The sequence below is a fragment of the Durio zibethinus genome, chromosome 7, assembly GCF_047325235.1.
Source record: "Durio zibethinus cultivar Kanyao isolate XHJ-2024 chromosome 7, ASM4732523v1, whole genome shotgun sequence".
NCBI classification, from domain to species: domain Eukaryota; kingdom Viridiplantae; phylum Streptophyta; class Magnoliopsida; order Malvales; family Malvaceae; genus Durio; species Durio zibethinus.
This window is the reverse complement of record NC_143168.1, coordinates 25,443,104-25,463,264: the sequence shown is the minus strand read 5'-3', so window position 1 is coordinate 25,463,264 and position 20,161 is coordinate 25,443,104. Positions and strand designations below refer to the sequence as shown.

Genomic DNA, 20,161 nt, shown 5'->3' with positions numbered 1-20,161 from the left:
AATCAATACTCATAAGACACTCTCAATCTCCTCTAGTCTATGGAGTATTCTCAACCCAAACAAACACAAACCCAAACTCTTGTGCACCTTTTCAACACAACCAAACACATACCTATATATTCCCATACATCATACCTACGTGAACCCTTTCAATCTCCTCTAGTCCACTCACAAACAAACATACACACCTATAAGACGTAGAGCCCCAATACTCCTATGGGGTGTCTATCCCACAAAACCCTACAACTTTCTTACATTTTTTTCTCATACCTAACCCTGTAGAGATTTCACCTATTTATAACCATACAAACTTGCCCATTAAGAATCCCTCTCCTCTTAGAATTCTTCTCCTGTAAGTCAAACTTGCCTATTAAGAATCCCTTTCCTTTTAGAATTCTTCTCTTACAAGTCAAACTTACCTATTAAGAATCCTCTTTCTCTTGAAATTCTTCTTTTGCAAGTCTTCTTGTCCATCAAGCAATATCTGACAAATCTCAAACAAATCTCAAACAAATCTCTTATGGGATTTGAGTCAATATTCCCAACAATCTCCACCTTGACTCAAATTTCATCAATCATCTGTCTTTATGCTAGACATGTTTGGCTCCACCTGCAATGGAAGTCTCACAATCATCTTCTCTTCTCTTATGTCTTCACGCTTCATACAAATCAATTATTAATCTTCAAAACTTAAACTCGAACTCTTCTCTTGAATCGAGCTTTTCTGGACTTGCTTCTTCCCATGTCTCAAACCATGCACTTCCTAAACCTCGAACTTTCAGCTCTTTCACGTCTCGAACCTTCGACTCTTTCACGTCTCGAACCTTCGGCTCTTTCCACATCTTAAATCTTCAACTCTTCTCACATTTCAAACCTTCAGCTCTGATACCACTTGTTGGGGAACACCACAGCTCTGATACCATTTGTTAAGGAACACCACAGCTCTGATACCATTTATTGGGAAACACCACAGCTCCGATACCATTTGTTGGGCTAAAAACCTCCAATCCAATCACACCAGCGGAAGCGAAATCAAACAATAAATCAAACACATAAGAGACAATAATTTAACGTGGTTCGATCTAACTGACCTACATCCACAGATAAGAAAAAAGATCCACTAGTTGTAGAGAATTACAAACATACATCAAATCATCAACCTCACTCAACAATCAATACTCATAAGACACTCTCAATCTCCTCTAGTCCTATAGAGTATTCTCAACCAAAACAAATACAAACCCAAACTCTTATGCACCCTTTCAACACAACCAAACACATACCTACATGTTCTCGTACATCATACCTATGTGGACCCTCTCAATCTCCTCTAGTCCACTCATAAACAGACATACACACCTATAAGACGTAGAGCCCCAATACTCCTATGGGGTGTTTATCCCATAAAACCCTACAACTCTCTTACATATTTTTCTCATACCTAACCCTGTAGAGACTTCACTTATTTATAACCATACAAACTTGCCCATTAAGAATCCCTCTCCTCTTAGAATTCTTCTTCTGTAAGTCAAACTTGCCTATTAAGAATCTCTTTCCTTTTAGAATTCTTCTCTTACAAGTCAAACTTACCTATTAAGAATCTTCTTTCTCTTGGAATTCTTCTTTTGCAAGTCTTCTTGTCCATCAAGCAATATCTGATAAATCTTAAACAAATCTCAAACAAATCTCTTATGGGATTTGAGTCAATATTCCCAACAATATATACAGGTTGTAATTAGTTTATTTGGTTTATTCATTAATTTATAATTATGTTAGGTACGTATGTGTTCCCGATTTTTAACGGTGAATCGGTGATTGTAAATTTTAGTTGTACATATAATTTCATTAAAAAAAAATACTAACTATTGTGTCCTATGGCAAAGACAGCTGCTTTTGTGCATGTCTCCCTAACAAACCACATCAAATTTATTTCAAATCTTCATTAATCATCACCCACATCTGGTTTAATTGCACCAAAATCTCAGCAATATTCATGGAAATCAACAAGAAAAAACAAGAATTTCAAGTGTTATGATGGCCTCTGGAAGTGAACATTTTAGCTTTTCAGGGCCTTCGCACTTAAATAGTATTGATTGGAACAATGCAAATAATCGGAGGTCTGTAGCAGCCTGTTTGGTTAGGGGTGTCTACGTGCTGAAAAGTGATCGCCAATCAAAATGTAAAGGTTCTCAATGTCTTGCTCCTCCTTGGCGGGGGTTTTTCCACTTCAAGTTGATTCATTAGCTTGTTGATGATGATGATAATTCCATCTTCGGTGCATTTTTCAATATAATCCTCCATCTTATGCATATCATCATACAATTGATAGGAGCCCTCGCTATGTAATTGTTAGTAGATTTAAGAAAACAGAAATAGTAAGAAAGAAGAAAATATAGCTTTGAGGTGTGAATAACACTGTCTTAAAGGCAATTATGCCTATAGGATACAACAAAGCCTTAAAACTCTCTAAATAAGAAGTAGTGAAAATGGTTATACTAAAAGATTTATTTATAATGAATGAACAAATATGAACTTCTATTCAGATAGTTATGACCTTCTATATAATCATGACATTTATAAATAACAATCTATTTATATTTCAATAGTTATGACCATTTGTCATATGATAATTATTTCTGTTCAATCATAATTATTTAAAATATGAATAAAATTAATACAAAAATTAATTTTATTCATCAATAATTAAATCTTTCTATCCAATGTGAGATGCACCACATTCTAAACTACCAACAATCCCTCACTAGTTTGAAATGTTGGTGCTTAACTTTAACCTTTCACACAAATAAATATTATGAATATAAAAAGGTATCTTTCGATTTAAACCTTCAATTAGCGTATATATCTTAGAATTCTAACAAAGTTGATGATGTCCGTAGATTAAATCTCAACTCCTAATGTTAAAATTGAAGATATAACACACATAATATTTGTTTAATATTCTGTCAGAGGTTTATAATCACTTTAGCACTATTATGACCATGTGCTTATCCTTATTCATAAACATTTACAAGAAAGTTTTCAATTTTCTTGTTGAAGCGGCACCACTTCAATATTTATAGAGGTGGAGTTTCTTATTTATGTCTCCATTGCTATAGACATTTAATTATTAACTCCATTAAGAGTTCAATCTCATCCTCCATTTACGCAATGGCTTACACTAGTATTCCAAATATATAAAATGGGTTGACTAGTGTTTACAGACACATAACAATAATTTGTTATTACCTATTAAACTTTGCAATTAGAGGTTACTAATTCAAAGTTAGGTTCCCATTATTGGTGTCTAAAAGGAATTTTAAACCCATTCCACTTGTGGTGCTTCTTACCAGATTTCTAGGTAATGCCTTGGTAAGAGGATCTGCTAAGTTTTTAGCAGATTTAACATATATGATGGTAATTATCCCATTTTTTATCAATTATCTGATATAATTATGTCTTAGACTAATATGTCTAGATTTTTTATTATAAATTTCACTATAAGCTCTAGACATAGTAGCTTCACTATCACAATACAAGGAAATGGTTGTTATTGGTTATGGCCACAACTCTATATCTATTAATAAATTTCTTAGCCATTCAGCTTCATTGCCTGCTACAGCTAAAGCTATAAATTTAGATTCCATAGTTGAATGTGAAATGCAAGTTTGTTTCTTGGATGCTCAACTAATTGCACAACCTCCAAGGGTAAACATCCATCCTGAAGTGGATTTATTGTCACTTATACTAGTGATCCAACTTGCATCTAAATATCCTTCCAAAATAGCCGGATCTCCAGAATAAAATAAGCCAAAATCTTTAGTTCTTTTAAGATAACTGTAGACACCCAATTGGGTCCGGGCCCAGATCAATTGGGCCTGACCCAAATGGGTAAGGCCCATTTCAATCCTGTATATTTTTTTTCTTCTTTTGTATTTTATGTATTCTATTATTATTATTATTATTATTATTATTATGTATATCTTTATTTATTTATTTATTTTTATTCAGATTAGATTTATATGTATTTTATTTATACAGTTATATATTATTATTATTTTTTTTGTGTAATATATTTTTGGGTTTATCTTATTTTATTTGTTATTATTATTTTTTTAATCATCTGTTAATTCTATCTTCTTTTTCCCGAATTATCTGATATTATTTTTAATTTTTAATTTTTGATTTTCTTTTCTAATTATCTAGTTTTTTTTTATTTTGATTTTGGAGGGCTGAGATTGAAGGCTGAAGAATCCCATTGGAAGTGGGAATTCAATCAGAAGAGTCCAGTGGGATTCAAAGATTGAATTCCCGTCCAAGGAGGAATTGGGATTGATCAGAAACTCCTAATCAATCCCTATATAAAGCACCTCCTGGAACAGTTCAGAAACACAGAAAACAGTAAGCAAAGCTACTGATTTGAGAGAAAAAGAGGCGTATAGGAAGTTAGAAAAAGTTTAGGAGTGTTCTGGGAGTGAGAAAAATTTTTTTAGAAATTTTTGGCGAAAATTTTTTCTGGAAATTTCTGGGAAATTTCCAGATTCCGGCGAAAATTCCGGCGAAGTTTGAATTTTCCGACGAAAATTCCGGCCAACATTGAAGTTTTCGGTGACCTGCCCAGTTTCCGGCGAAGAATCCCAGAAACCGGCGACTTTCCGGCCAACTTCCGGTGAAATTTCCAGATTCCGGCGAAAATTTTCAGAATCCGGCACCGGTGTTCTTCGGTTTCTAGAGAGAAGGGAGAGAAAAAGGAAGAAGAGAGAGAGAGGGGGAGGAGCGTTCTGCCGAAAAACGGAAGAAGGTGCCTTTTATACCCTCCCAAAACGACGTCGTTTTGGCCTTAAGTAACCTAGAGGATCCGCGCGTTTTGCCGTAATCCGACCCGACCAGGGCGTCGACCCGCTTTCTGACCCGCGCGTGCCAGCCCACTCCGAGCCGAGCCGAGCCGAGCCGAGCCGCCAAGCCGCTCCCCCGAGCCGTTTTCTCTTCCTTGAGCCGAGCCGAGTCGAGCCGCGATCCGAGCCGCTCCAGGTTTTTTTTTTTTTATTTCTTTGTTTATTTGTTTATTTTATTTTTTATTTTTTATTTATTAGATTAGGTTTATGTAATATTCTTTTTATTTATTTTTTATTATTTTATTTTCTTTAAATAAAAATAAAAAAATTCTAAAAAAATATTTTTAGGGAAAAGTTGAAAGTATCAATTTTCCTTAGAAATAAATTTTCAAAAAATATTTTTGGGGAAAAGTTGAAAGTATCAATTTTCCTCAGAAATAATTTCAAAAAAAAACATTTTTAGGGAAAAGTTGAAAGTATCAATTTTCCTTAGAAATAAATTTTCAAAAAAAGGGTTTTTGAGGAAAAGTTGAAAGTATCAATTTTCCTTGAAAATCGAAATTTCCAAAAAATATTTTTGGAGAAAAGTTGAAAGTATCAATTTTCCCTAAAAAAAAATTCATTCTTTCCTTCTTTTCTATCTTAATTTTGATTTTGTTTTTTCTTTAAATAATCCGACGACGGAGCCTCTGCAAGTGAAACAGTAGTTTTTCTTGCATACTCTTGAGGTGAGGGAATTTTCTCAATTTTCTGCTAAAAGTATTAGAGTCAATTGAGAAAATTTCCAATAATTAATTACTTGGTAAAATTTTAAGGCTTTTGGATAACACAAATTCAAGCTGGTACCATCTTTTGATGGGCGTTGTGAGGGTGCTATAACCTTCCTCACACGTAACCGAACTCCCGAACCCTGTTCTGGTTAGCAGACCTGAACCTATTCTTTTAGGGACCCTTAAACTTAGGTGTTCCCTGAAAGGACAAATTCTTTAGGTGGCCAATCGCACCTAGATAAAAAAGATTGGTGGCGACTCCTTTAAGTCAATGTCTAGCGATAGATCCCCGGATCTAGACGTTATGACAGCTTGGCGACTCCACTGGGGACTTTGAGAGTCAGGCCAGCAAATAATTTGTGTTATCCAAAAGCCAAATAAAATTGAACCATTTTTGTATATATATGTTATTGTTCATTCATGTTTATTTACTTTGTTAATTATGTCATTCATGTGCATGTGCATAACATGAGCTCTATACCCGAGCTCCGTCCCTCTAGGAGGGAGTAAAGTACCTATTGCTTTCGTGAGGTCTAATGCCTCCGCAGTGGCTAGCGAAATACTCCCACTCAAATTGAACCTTTTCCGCTTGTAGCCTGTAATGGGTGAGGATTAGGGTGCCTTACTAGTCTGTGATGGACAAGGATGTAAGGAACAATTTGAAAACCTTTAGACTTTGACTTTAAAACCACATGTAGTGAACCTTAAGAGTGCCTAACCCTAGGATAGAGCCCTTTCTACCCAATGATAGATATACCCTGAAATTAGGACACAAAAAAGGTGTTTATCTAATCATTTTGATTGCTTAACTTTGTGTATTATTTTTTGTAATGTTATGCATCAGCATCACTTTCATTTCATTCATGAAACTAACTATGTTGTTTGTCTGATTGTATGCATCCGCATTACTTTCATGACCATGTTTTAACACAATCATTTGCATTCATTTCATACTAGATTTCATTCAGAAAAATGTACATTTCATTTGTGTATCAAAGCATCATACATAAGGCACAGCATGACATTTCTAATCATAAGTATGGTACTCAAGGTCCCAGAATAGCTCCATCTAGCAAAAACCATGCTCATCCATACAACACAAGATCCAGAGCAAGACAAATGGAGGAAGAAAATTCTCATAGATTTGAAAAGTTAGAAAAAGCTCAGGAGAAGATTGAAAATGAACTAAGCAAGATTCTGGAAGCTCTAAATAACATGAATAAGAGGAAAGGAGTCGAAGGAAATACAAGCCAACAAGTTTCCCATTTACAAGAAGTGGCTGACCCTTTGTACCCTCTAGGTTTTGGCCCACCTCAAGCCCAGTCTGCTCAAGAGGTCCCACCACAACACTTTGCATATCCTGGAATGCCATCATCCTTCAACCCAGGGCAATATAACAGTTATATAAATCCTGTCTTCACCGAAAAGGTAGCAGAACCAATTCCTGATCTAGATGATTTAAAAGAAAAAGAGAAGGAAAAGATGAGAGTAGAAGCTGAGGAAAGTTTCAAGATTAGTATGCTAGAGCAGAGGCTAAGGGCTGTGGAAGGATTTAGCTTTTATGGGTCAGTAGATGTTGCTGGGCTCTGCCTAGTCCCTGATGTGGTTATTCCCTATAAGTTCAAAGTACCAAAATTTGAAAAATATGATGGTACCAAGTGCCTCAAAACCCACATCACCATGTATTGCAGGAAGATGGCAGCTCATGCTCATGATGAAAAACTCTTGATGCATATTTTCCAGGACAGTCTTACTGGCTCTGCCGCTAGATGGTATGTTCAGTTGGATAGGACTCGTATTCGCTCTTGGAGTGATATGGCACATGACTTCATCAGTCAATATCGACACATTATCGATTTGGCTCCTGATCGTTTATCTTTACAGAATCTGGAGAAAAAGTCAAACGAGTCTTTTAAAGAGTATGCCCAGAGATGGAGAGATATAGCTTCACAGGTACAACCTCCTCTGACAGAAAAAGAGACCACAGTGCTGTTTGTCAGCACTTTGAAACCTCCATATTATGAGAAGATGATAGGGAATGCAACAAAGAATTTTGCTGACATGGTGATCTCTGGAGAAATTATTGAGAGTGCCATAAAAAATGGCAAATTGAAAGGAGGAGAAACCAAGAAGGCATCAGAAAAGAAAGAAGCTCAAGCTCAAGCTGTGAGCTTTGATAGATAACAATTCAGGGGTTATCAACCCTATCCATCCCAAGGCTACTCTCCATACTATCCCGCTGTGAATAATACCTCATCCTACCCATACCAGCTAGCTCCACAACCATCTTATTCATCCACTTACCGCCTTAATATTCAAGCTCCGGTAAGAACCCAAATTCGCCCTACTAACCCAGCAAGTGGCTCACGAGAACAATGGACTGCTCGAGAAAAACCTGTATTTGATCCGATCCCTATGACTTATACAGAGTTATATCGAGAACTCTATAATAGCCACTTGATTGCCTCCAGTCATGTAGAACCACTTAAACCACCCTATCCAAAGTGGTATGATCCTACAGCCCGTTGTGATTATCATTATGGAATTACTGGCCATTCTACTGAAAATTACACTGCTTTAAAATATAAGGTGCAACGGTTGGTCAATGATGGAATGGTAAGTTTTGATCAAGGAAAAACAACAGCACCTAATGTTAGTGTACTGAGCGAAAGTCAAGAACAGAAAGGATCCGGAGATTCACAATGAATTGAGGGGCAAGATATCAATGGAGATAAGGCTGGTTGAAGGTTTCTTTTGTCATTTTGGGATTTTTTTCAAACAATGTTAGATTTTTTTGCAATATGACTTCACTTGTTATCATTTTAATAAAGGCAAGTCAATGCATTTCATTACATTTTTCTCTTTCACTTGACCATTACTCCATGCTTTGTTACCTTCCATAACTTCACATCCCCATTCTTAAATTTCAGATGATGAATATTTAGACAATAATAACAATAATTCTGAGATTTAATTTTGAGAACTCATCCACGTCAATGTGAAGAGATGATTTGAGCAAAAAGTAAGCTATTACTGAAGGTGAAATAGATATGTCTTGAAGGTGTGTAATCTTTTATACAAGTTCATGAGCTTTGTTCAATAGATGATGTTCAAGAAAGGTATTCACAATTGAGATGAAAAATGGCCATCTTTCTTTTACCATTTGAAAAACCATTTATTGTTACCCCTTTGAGCTTATCATTTTTTTGAAGAACCCCAACCAAGGATCACCCTCTACACTGGAGGGTAATTTTTGAAAAAAAAAAAAAAAAAAACCATAAAAGGTCTCAAAGATGAAAAGAGAAAGAAAAGCAAAAGAAAAAAATAAATGCCACACATGACTTGGGGCAAAGTAATGAGAATCCTTTGTGTGAGGAAAGAAAAAATAGCGAAACGATGTGGGGCAAAATGCCAAGCTGCATCAAATGATCCTTCGGTCTTGAACCTTTTTAATACATGTTTTGAGCCTATTATATCCATTTTTTTTATGACCCTTCACCTTGACCTACATTACAACCTTGAAAAGTCCATTTGGATCAAGTGTGAATACTCAACTTGAATGATCATATGTTGAGCGAAGGCATGCTCATGATGAAGCGATGGAATCATGCTACATTACCTTAAAAGTTTGATGTATGAAGGATGTCAATAATAGGTGAAGAATGAGAAAAAAAAGATGATGAAAAAAAAAAAAAAAAAAAGAAAGAAAGAAGAAAAAATGAAAAAAATGAAAAAATGAAAAAATAAAAAAAGAGATTCAAATTGAAAACCTGAAATGGTGATTTTGGTACCAAAAAAAAAAAAAAAGATCCAGGTCAAATGGCTCACATGAATGAAAGATCAAAGACATCTGAAGATCCCTCAAAGACTGGGGCAGAGTTCGCCAAGCTCAAGATGACTTCAACAGTAAATGGAATGAGTTTTTGAAAAAAAAATCCTAGATTAATGTTGAAAATTGTCTGAATATTCATCATTTGGACATACCATTCACCTCAATGACATCTAATTTATTTCCTTTCCCATTTATTTTCTACCAAAATAGATCTCCATTGATTATCTTTACCATAATTCACCTTCTGTTCTCTTATTGTTTCACCCCTAGAATGAATTGAGAAAATGCTTGATTGCATTGTATTTGTCAGGATTTGAAATGATAACGAATGAATGAATATGTGCTTAAAAGAGTCTTGCATTCATTTGAAAAGAAATCTAAGATGATGGTGGAGACAAAATGAAGAAATGGTAGAAACCTAGAGGAGATGATTTAGAAGGATATATGATGTGATCAAATGAAGAAATGGGGCAGTGATACAATCAAGTGATGAGTACGAGGATGAATTGGTCAATATGACTTGCAAGTTGTGATTGAATGATGAAGATAAAATCTGTTTTGGAAAGGTTAATGCTGAGACACCTATGAGTAATGACCCAGTGATGGTGGATGAAACTTGTTTTGAAATTTGTTAGTGCTGAGAAATTCATTGAATGATGGTCAAGTGATGATCGATCGATGAAGCTTATTCCAAAGTATTGAGAAACTGAACAAGGAAGAATGTGAGTGGAAAAGATAAATTGAGAGCTACATTGGTTCGATCCTAGAAGAGCAGTGCAATTGGATCCTTAAGGAATCAAAGGGCTTGACGCCCAAGAAAGAAAAAAAGAGCTTGAGAAACTTGAGTACCATACATTAAACAGGAATTAATTGGCCAACATTTGCATAGCATGCATTGAAAATCATGCACATTGCATAGCATACACTACTTTCAGGAAAGTATAGTGTACAAATTCAAGAAGCAGGGGTGTTCCAACATCCCATATGGAGAAGACAAATATGAAAAGACTTTGCAAGTTTGAGAAGAAACTTGTCAGGTAAGTTCCTAATCCTTGAAATAGGATGTCTCTTGGTATCGGGGTTGATTTATAAGACCTTTGGGCATAATCTCCTGAAATCCCTTCAAACACAACTTTCAACTCCTTCAGACATGATCGTCTAGGAGTATTTACTTTTCCAAAGTCGTGGTACCTCTGTTTAGAGGAGCAATTTACTTTTCCAAGTTCGTTGCCTCTGTTTAGAGGAGCAATTTACTTTTCCAAAGTCGTGGTACCTCTGTTTAGAGGAGCAATTTACTTTTCCAAGTTCGTTGCCTCTGTTTAGAGGAGCAATTTACTTTTCAAAGTCGTGGTACCTCTGTTTAGAGGAGCAATTTACTTTTCAAAGTTCGTTGCCTCTGTTTAGAAGAGCAATTTACTTTTCAAAGTCGTGGTGCCTCTGTTGAGAGGAGCAATTTATTTTTCCAAAGTCGTGGTGCCTCTGTTGAGAGGAGCAATTTACTTTTCAAAGTTCGTTGCCTCTGTTTAGAGGAGCAATTTACTTTTCAAAGTCGTGGTGCCTCTGTTGAGAGGAGCAATTTATTTTTCCAAAGTCGTGGTGCCTCTGTTTAGAAGAGCAATTTACTTTTCAAAGTCGTGGTGCCTCTGTTGAGAGGAGCAATTTATTTTTCCAAAGTCGTGGTGCCTCTGTTGAGAGGAGCAATTTACTTTCCAAAGTCCGTTGCCTCTGTTTAGAGGAGCAATTTACTTTCAAAAGTCGTTGAGTCTCTGTTTAGAGGAGCTTCGGCCAAAAAAAAAAACAAAAAAACAAAAACAAAAAAAATCAAAAAAATCAAAAAAATAAAAACAAAAATAAAAAAAATCAAAAATAAAAATGTTGAGTTGAGTCTTGATTGGGTGTCTACGTCTTTGCGCAATTTCTGTTTCACAGAAAATGTGCAAAGAGGGGCAGCTGTAGACACCCAATTGGGCCTGACCCAAATGGGTAAGGCCCATTTCAATCTTGTATATTTTTTTTCTTCTTTTGTATTTTATGTATTCTATTATTATTATTATTATTATTATGTATATCTTTATTTATTTATTTATTTTTATTCAGATTAGATTTATATGTATTTTATTTATACAGTTATATATTATTTTTTTTTTTTTGTGTAATATATTTTTGGGTTTATCTTATTTTATTTGTTATTATTTTTTTTTAATCATCTGTTAATTCTATCTTCTTTTTCCCGAATTATCTGATATTATTTTTAATTTTTAATTTTTGATTTTCTTTTCTAATTATCTAGTTTTTTTTTTATTTTGATTTTGGAGGGCTGAGATTGAAGGCTGAAGAATCCCATTGGAAGTGGGAATTCAATCAGAAGAGTCCAGTGGGATTCAAAGATTGAATTCCCGTCCAAGGAGGAATTGGGATTGATCAGAAACTCCTGATCAATCCCTATATAAAGCACCTCCTGGAATAGTTCAGAAACACAGAAAACAGTAAGCAAAACTACTGATTTGAGAGAAAAGGAGGCGTATAGGAAGTTAGAAAAAGTTTAGGAGTGTTCTGGGAGTGAGAAAAATTTTTTTAGAAATTTTTGGCGAAAATTTTTTCTGGAAATTTCTGGGAAATTTCCAGATTCCGGCGAAAATTCCGACGAAGTTTGAATTTTCCGGCGAAAATTCCGGCCAACATTGAAGTTTTCGGCGACCTGCCCAGTTTCCGGCGAAGAATCCCAGAAACCGGCGACTTTCCGGCCAACTTCCGGTGAAATTTCCAGATTCCGGCGAAAATTTCCAAAATCCGGCACCGGTGTTCTTCGGTTTCTAGAGAGAAGGGAGAGAAAAAGGAAGAAGAGAGAGAGAGGGGGAGGAGCGTTCTGCCGAAAAACGGAAGAAGGTGCCTTTTATACCCTCCCAAAACGACGTCGTTTTGGCCTTAAGTAACCCAGAGGATCCGCGCTTTTTGCCGTAACCCGACCCGACCCGGGCGTCGACCCGCTTTCTGACCCGCGCGTGCCAGCCCACTCCGAGCCGAGCCAAGCCGCCAAGTCGCTCCCCCGAGCCGTTTTCTCTTCCTTGAGCCGAGCCGAGCCGAGCCGCTCCAGGTTTTTTTTTTTTTATTTCTTTGTTTATTTGTTTATTTTATTTTTTATTTGTTTATTTAGTAGATTAGGTTTATGTAATATTCTTTTTATTTATTTTTTATTATTTTATTTTCTTTAAATAAAAATAAAAAAATTCTAAAAAAATATTTTTAGGGAAAAGTTGAAAGTATCAATTTTCCTTAGAAATAAATTTCCAAAAAATATTTTTGGGGAAAAGTTGAAAGTATCAATTTTCCTCAGAAATAAATTTAAAAAAAAAACATTTTTAGGGAAAAGTTGAAAGTATCAATTTTCCTTAGAAATAAATTTTCAAAAAAAGGGTTTTTGAGGAAAAGTTGAAAGTATCAATTTTCCTTGAAAATCGAAATTTCCAAAAAATATTTTTGGGGAAAAGTTGAAAGTATCAATTTTCCCTAAAAAAAAATTCATTCTTTCCTTCTTTTCTATCTTAATTTTGATTTTGTTTTTTCTTTAAATAATCCGACGACGGAGCCTCTGCAAGTGAAACAGTAGTTTTTCTTGCATACTCTTGAGGTGAGGGAATTTTCTCAATTTTCTGCTAAAAGTATTAGAGTCAATTGAGAAAATTTCCAATAATTAATTACTTGGTAAAATTTTAAGGCTTTTGGATAACACAAATTCAAGCTGGTACCATCTTTTGATGGGCGTTGTGAGGGTGCTATAACCTTCCTCACACGTAACCGAACTCCCGAACCCTGTTCTGGTTAGCAGACCTGAACCTATTCTTTTAGGGACCCTTAAACTTAGGTGTTCCCTGAAAGGACAAATTCTTTAGGTGGCCAATCGCACCTAGATAAAAAAGATTGGTGGCGACTCCTTTAAGTCAATGTCTAGCGATAGATCCCCGGATCTAGACGTTATGACAATAACCTAGAACTCTTTCTATGGCTTTCCAATGATTTATACTAGGCTTACTTGTATATCTCGATAACTTGCAAATAGCAAAATCTATATCTGGCCTAGTATAATGCATAGCATACATAATACTTCCAATAGCACTAGCATATTCAAGTTGTGCAATTACATTATCTTGATTTTCTGTTAATTTTATACTTGTATCATATGGAGTATTGGTTTCTTTTATATTGAGATACTTAAACTTATTAAGTAGTTTCTCAATATAATAACTTTGATTAAGAATGAAACCCTTATTATATCTCTTAACTTTAATTCCCAAAATGATATCAACTTCATTTAAATCTTTCATTTTGAAATTAGAAATTAGATACCTTTTGGTTACATTCATGCCAATCATATTAATACCAAAAATTAGCATATCATCCACATAGAGACATATTATAACTCCATATTCTTTAGTAAATTTTGAGTAAATACACTTATCTGTTCCATTATGTTTAAAACTATTGGCTACTATAATTGAATAAAACTTTTCATGCCATTGTTTAGGAGCTTGCTTTAGCCCATAAAGTGACTTAATTAATTTACAAACTCTATTCTCATTACCTGGAAGAATAAAACATTCTGGTTGTTCCATGTATATTTCTTCCTTTAAGTCACCATTTAAAAAGACTGTTTTAACATCCATTTGATGCACATGCAGTTTATGAATGGAAGCCAAAGCTATAAGAACTCTAATGGATGTTATTCTAGCTACTGGAGCATATGTATCAAAATAATCTATGCCTTTCTTTTGTTTAAAACCTTTTGCAACTAATCTTGCTTTAAAGGTTTGTATAGAACCATCTGTATTATATTTCTTTCTAAACACCCATTTACATCCTATAGGTTTAGAACCTGGAGGTAAATCTACCAAGACCCATGTATTATTGGACATGATTGAATCCATTTCATCATTAATAGCTTCTTTCCAAAAAGCAACATCTCTTGAAGTCATAGCTTTATTAAATGTTTTAGGGTCTTTATCTACATTTAGTAGAATTGATGTTTTCTTAAGCACTTTGGTTCTATTCCCTTTTACTAGGAATATTATAGAATCTGGAGAAACAAAATTAGAAAGCAAAAAATTATCTTTCTAACTCTTTTACTCCTTCTAATTTCAACAGAATCATTACTTTCTTTTTTTTTTATTTTCGTTCGTAGGAATCATTTCAATTTGTTTCTCCATATCAATTTTGGTATCACATATAAACTTATTTTCAAAAAATTCTACATGAATAGATTCAACAATAACATTAATATTTAAATCAAGAAGTCTATATGTTTTTGAATTCTGTGCATAACCAACAAAAATACTTTTAATACGTCTAGGTCCTAATTTTGATTTATGAGGATGAGGTATTTTATAAAAGGCAATGCACCCCCACATTTTAAAATAATCCAAATTTGGTTTTCTGCCATGGTTCCAAAGTTCATATGGTGTCTTTAAGAATTTCTTTGAAAGAATTCTATTATGTATGTGGCATGTTGTTAAAAGTGCCTCTCCCCAAAGATTCAGAGGTAATTTAGCATTTAATAATATACTATTTACCATATCAACCAAGGTTTTATTTTTTCTTTCGGCTAAACCATTTTGTTGGGGTGCATAAGGGGCTGTCCTTTGTTGAATAATTCCATTATCTTCACAAAAAAGAAAAAATGAATCTGGAAAATATTCGCCACCCCTATCTATTCGAAGAATTTTGATTTTCATCTCCTTTTGATTTTCAACAACTGATTTATATTCTTTGAATTTATCAAAGGCTTCATCTTTTGTTTTCATTAGATACATAAAAGTATAACGAGAACTATCATCTATAAATGCTATAAAATACCTTTTTTCTCCCCTTGTTAATAAACCATTTAGCTCACAAATATCAGAATGTATAAGTTCTAATAATTTTGTATTTATTTCAACTTTAGGAAAATGATTCTTAGTCATTTTTGCTTTGACATAGATTTCACATTTAATGTCATGATTTTTCTAGTATGTTATATAACCATGCTTAGTCATATGATTCATATAATGATAATTTAAATGTCCTACTCTAGCATGCCATAAAGAAGAAGAATGCTCAACAATATAAGCAGAAACATTATTTATTTCATCAATGTTTAGTTTAAACATACCATCCAATGAATACACCATTGGAATATTCTTTTCCAATGAATACACCATTTTTGGAGACTATAACTTTATCAGACTCTAGTACAATCTTAAAGCCTTTTTTTTTTACATAATAGATTTACAGATACAAGGTTCTTTCTAATCTCAGGAACATGAAAAATATTAATTAGAGTTAGTTTTTGCTTTAAGGTGAATTTCAATTCAACCATTCTTTTTCCAATCACTTTGGCAAGAACATGATTTCCCATAAGGATGTTTTCTGGTTTCTTACATTCTTTATAAGTTTTAAACTACTTTTTGTTGTTGCAAACATGAATTGTTGTACCAAAATCTAGCCACCATTCAGATGACTTATTTGTAATAGACATACGAACTTTGGTGATCATTCCAATTTGCATGTCAATCACCATTGCAACAAGTTCATTAATTTCTTGCTTAACCAGATTTGTCTTGCTTTCAAAACTAGAACCAATGTTAATTCCAACGTTTTTAAATCTGCAATCTTTAATCAAATGTCCTTTCTTTCCACAATAGAAATACATTTTGTTCTTGTTAAATTTAAACTTCTTAAATCCATTCTTCTTGACTTTAAAATTGTTTTGAAATTTACCAAAAGACTTGTTAGTTTTTTCAGAATTTTATCCACTCACGTAATTCACTTTGGAACTTCCAAAGAAGAGTGCATCTCTTGCATGATTTTTTACTTCAATCTGTACGTGAGTTTGAAATTTTTTAATAGTGAAAGTATTTGTTGAATGCAGAACTTTCTTCCTATATCCATTCCATGATGGAGGAAGTTTTGACAAAATAGCTCTAACTTGAAGTGAATCAGGAACCTTAATTTCCAGCTCACTTAACTTAGAGACCAAAATTTGCAAATCGTGCACTTGGTCCATGATTGGTTTATCATCAGTTATTGAAAATTTAAAGTATTTCAAAGCCAAAAACTTATCTGTACCCTTCTTTTCGTTCATGTATTTGTGCTCAAGAGCAGTCCATATCTCTTTTGGTGTTTTCGTATTTCTGTATAGGTCATATAAATGGTCAGATAATGAATTTAGAATATAACCTCGACAGACAAGTTCATCTTCTTCACGTTTGCTTCTTGTTGCCTTAATAGTATCAGAATCTTCAAGAGTTGGTTTTGGAATTGGTTTCAAATTTGGATCAAGTACATAAAACATCTTCAATGCTATCAATAGAAAAACCATTTTGTCCTTCCACCTAGTGTAGTTTGATCCATTAAAACGATCAAGTCTGATTACATCTTGATTTTGAAAATGAACCTTCATGCTTGATTCCAAATCCATAGCAGTAGTAGGGACAATAATAAATGTAGTATCCATAATTGCCTTTAAATTGTTAGTAGATTTAAGAAAACAAAAATAGTAAGAAAAAAGAAAATATGGCTTTGAGGTGTGAATAACACTGTCTTAAAGGCAATTATGCCTATAGGATACAACAAAGCCTTAAAACTCTCTAAATCAAAAGTAGTGAAAATGGTTATACTGAAAGATTTATTTATAATGAATGAACAGATATAAACTTCTATTCAGATAATTATGACCTTCTATACAATCATGACCTTTATGAATAACAATCTATTTATATTAAATAGTTATGACCATTTGTCATATGCTAATTATTTATGTTCAATCATAATTATTTAAAATATGAATAAAATTAATACAAAAATTAATTTTATTTATCAATAATTAAATCTTTCTATCCAATGTGGGATGCATCACATTCTAAACTACCAACAGTAATTGTCTTTCAAGGTACCTTAATGAAATGAGACTCCTTTGCAAGATATCTTCACTTGGATATCGATGTAATCCGAAATGGACTCCACCAGACTACTCGTTTTGCGATTGCCATAAAAGCTGTTCGAGACGTGGTTTTTGCTGTGCGTGGTTCAAATGTCTGGTTAACTGGTCATTCCCTCGGAGCAGCCATGGCAATGCTTGCTGGAAAGACTATGGCCAAGACAGGCTATTTCTTGGAAGCTTTCCTCTTTAACCCGCCATTCGTACTCCCCCAATTGAGAGAATCAAAGATAAGAAAGTGAGACATGGACTTCGATTTGCAGGCACTGTAATCAAGGCTAGCTGGACTTGCTTTTGCTGCTGCTACAAATGGTAACAATAACAATTCAAGGAATGGAAATGGATATGAAGATTCATTCACTGCTATATTTGGATGGATCCCATGCCTATTTGTGAATCAGAAAGACCCCATATGCGCTGAATATATCGGTTATTTCGAGCACAGGAGAAAGCTGGAAGATATTGGGGCTGGGACTTTTGCAAGGTTAACAAGCCAGCACTCACTGGCGAATCTATTTATGTGTGCAGTGGGAATAAAAGGTGTGGAAACTTCGGAACCGTTGCATCTGCTTCCTTCTGCAAATCTGACAGTTAATAAATCCTCCACCAGATATCATGCAAGCTCATGGGCTATACCATTGGTGGAGGCCTGACCTGAACTTGAGGTGCATGTTTACAAGTACTAATAGTACTTTGTGGTTTTCATTGCAGTGAATTAAGGAAACATAGATTGCATTGTCTTCTTCGTGTCATTAACTACTTGATGCCAGCCGACTATCTCAGGAATAATACTATAGGCTTTACAACTCGCCTTTCAAAAAAATGAAAAATGAAAATCTATAATATATAATTTTGATATAAATCCCAATAGTAATTTCCTGAGGCTTGTTTGAGCCTAAGTTTGCCCCCTGTCTTTGACTCGTTATATTAAGATTGTACTATATTACTGGAAATGAAAAAGCTTTTTGAATATTGGACTAACTCCTGTCGATGAGTTTAATGGCATTTGATCAGGTTTATATTTTATTATCAGTATCTAAAAGATTTATTTAATATATTAAAAATAATGGTTCGGTCCGACTAGCAACCTGTTCAAATAGCCTTCTTGGATTGAAAAGACCATTGATTACCGATTGAATCGGTCGGCCGATTCGGTTATGACAACACTGCAAAAAGAAACTCGGATACATTGGCTTGTGTTGCATATATATGCAAGCGTTCACTCTTCGTTCATCACTTGTACTGTGTCATGGTCACCATAATAAGGCAGATGATTCATCAACGATGCATTTTGGTTTGCGTAAGAACATTTTCCTCATAGTTATTCGATTCTCTACTCTTGGCTTTCATATGCAATTTGATGGCTTAGTTCCATTGCATGCTTGTCTGAATTTGTTATGGGGCCGATTTTACATAATACGCCAGCATGAATTTCAAGTCTTGTGCTGTTACTAAACTTTGATAAAGTCCATCCCTATATCTTTTAAACAAAGTACACCATTGGTCCTGCTACTTTATAGGATTCTCCAATTTTCACCATTAATATTTGGTCTTTTGGATTCTCTAATCATTCAATTTTTTTGTGCTTCCAAGAACCCTTCTTTCCTTCTATGAATTTGAACTACTGTATAGTAAAGTATGTACCCAGCTGTAACTCAAACATTGGCTTAGAGTTAAAGGAAGAAAGATGGAAGTCCGGAAATGGGATGAGCTCAAGCCTGGTAATCACATTTTTACGAAAGGGACACTTAAAAAGTATATATTTAACAAATGCTTCTAATTTCCATTTTCTTCTTCTTTCTGTGCATGGTTGTTGTAGCCCTTAAGGGGCGATTTTTATTTTTATTAAGAGACATCAATTAATTTCTTAATTTCGTAACAGGTAGAAATATATGTGGGTAATGAATGGTACTAAACAATGGTATTCTTTCTAAAATCAAGTTATTAAAAGAATATCATACTATTACCTTTTTGGAGCTTTAGGCCTGTCAGCTTGACTTACAACCCTGCAGTTCCAATTGTTTCAAGTCGAGTTTTGGGTTTTCAAAATCATATTGGATTTGGCTCAACTCATGATATTATTATTTAATTAAATAATTATGTTTTAATTTAATTTTTTAAAATTTCAAAATTCTTAATCCAAATGCACTTGATCTTAAACTTTATTTGATAAAAAAGATAAAAAAAAATAAGAAAAAAAGATTTTGTAAATCGAATGTTAAGTTTCACTATCACTTTCTTATTTTGCTTAGCTTAATTGTTAATTAAAAAAAAAATTCATTCATAGACCTTTCCATCATTCCCATACCAAGCAAAATCTTAGTGAAGCCAATCATGCCAAGACACCTTAGCAAATTAAATATGTTCCTTCAATTAGTAAACAGCAATGAAACTGATTTTCAAGGATGGTTATTTTGGAATCCTTTGCATATTTGGAGTAGCTTCAGTCTGTCAATATTTTCATTTTGAATGCCATTTGATCAGGTCTATATTTTGTTATCCGTAGCCAATCAAATCTTATATAAAAATATAAAAGCTAAAGCCTCTAACAAAAAAAGAAATAATTTGATGTGGATAATTTGCATTTTTAACATGTGGACAATTTAAAAAATTGACATATGTTCAAAATTAATTATGCATTTCAAATTTAAAATTTAGAATTTAATGATAAAATAAATTTAATTTAAAATATCTTATTTCTATTATTATAAAACACATTCAATAATTATTATTAATATTTATTTTTAAATGGTTAAAT

General features: G+C 33.9%; 1 pseudogene; it reads left to right on the top strand.

The window, feature by feature from the left end:
• Nucleotides 1-1,417: 1,417 nt before the first annotated feature.
• On the top strand, nucleotides 1,418-18,191 carry LOC111277876 (GDSL esterase/lipase At4g10955-like; annotated as a pseudogene).
• Nucleotides 18,192-20,161: the final 1,970 nt, after the last annotated feature.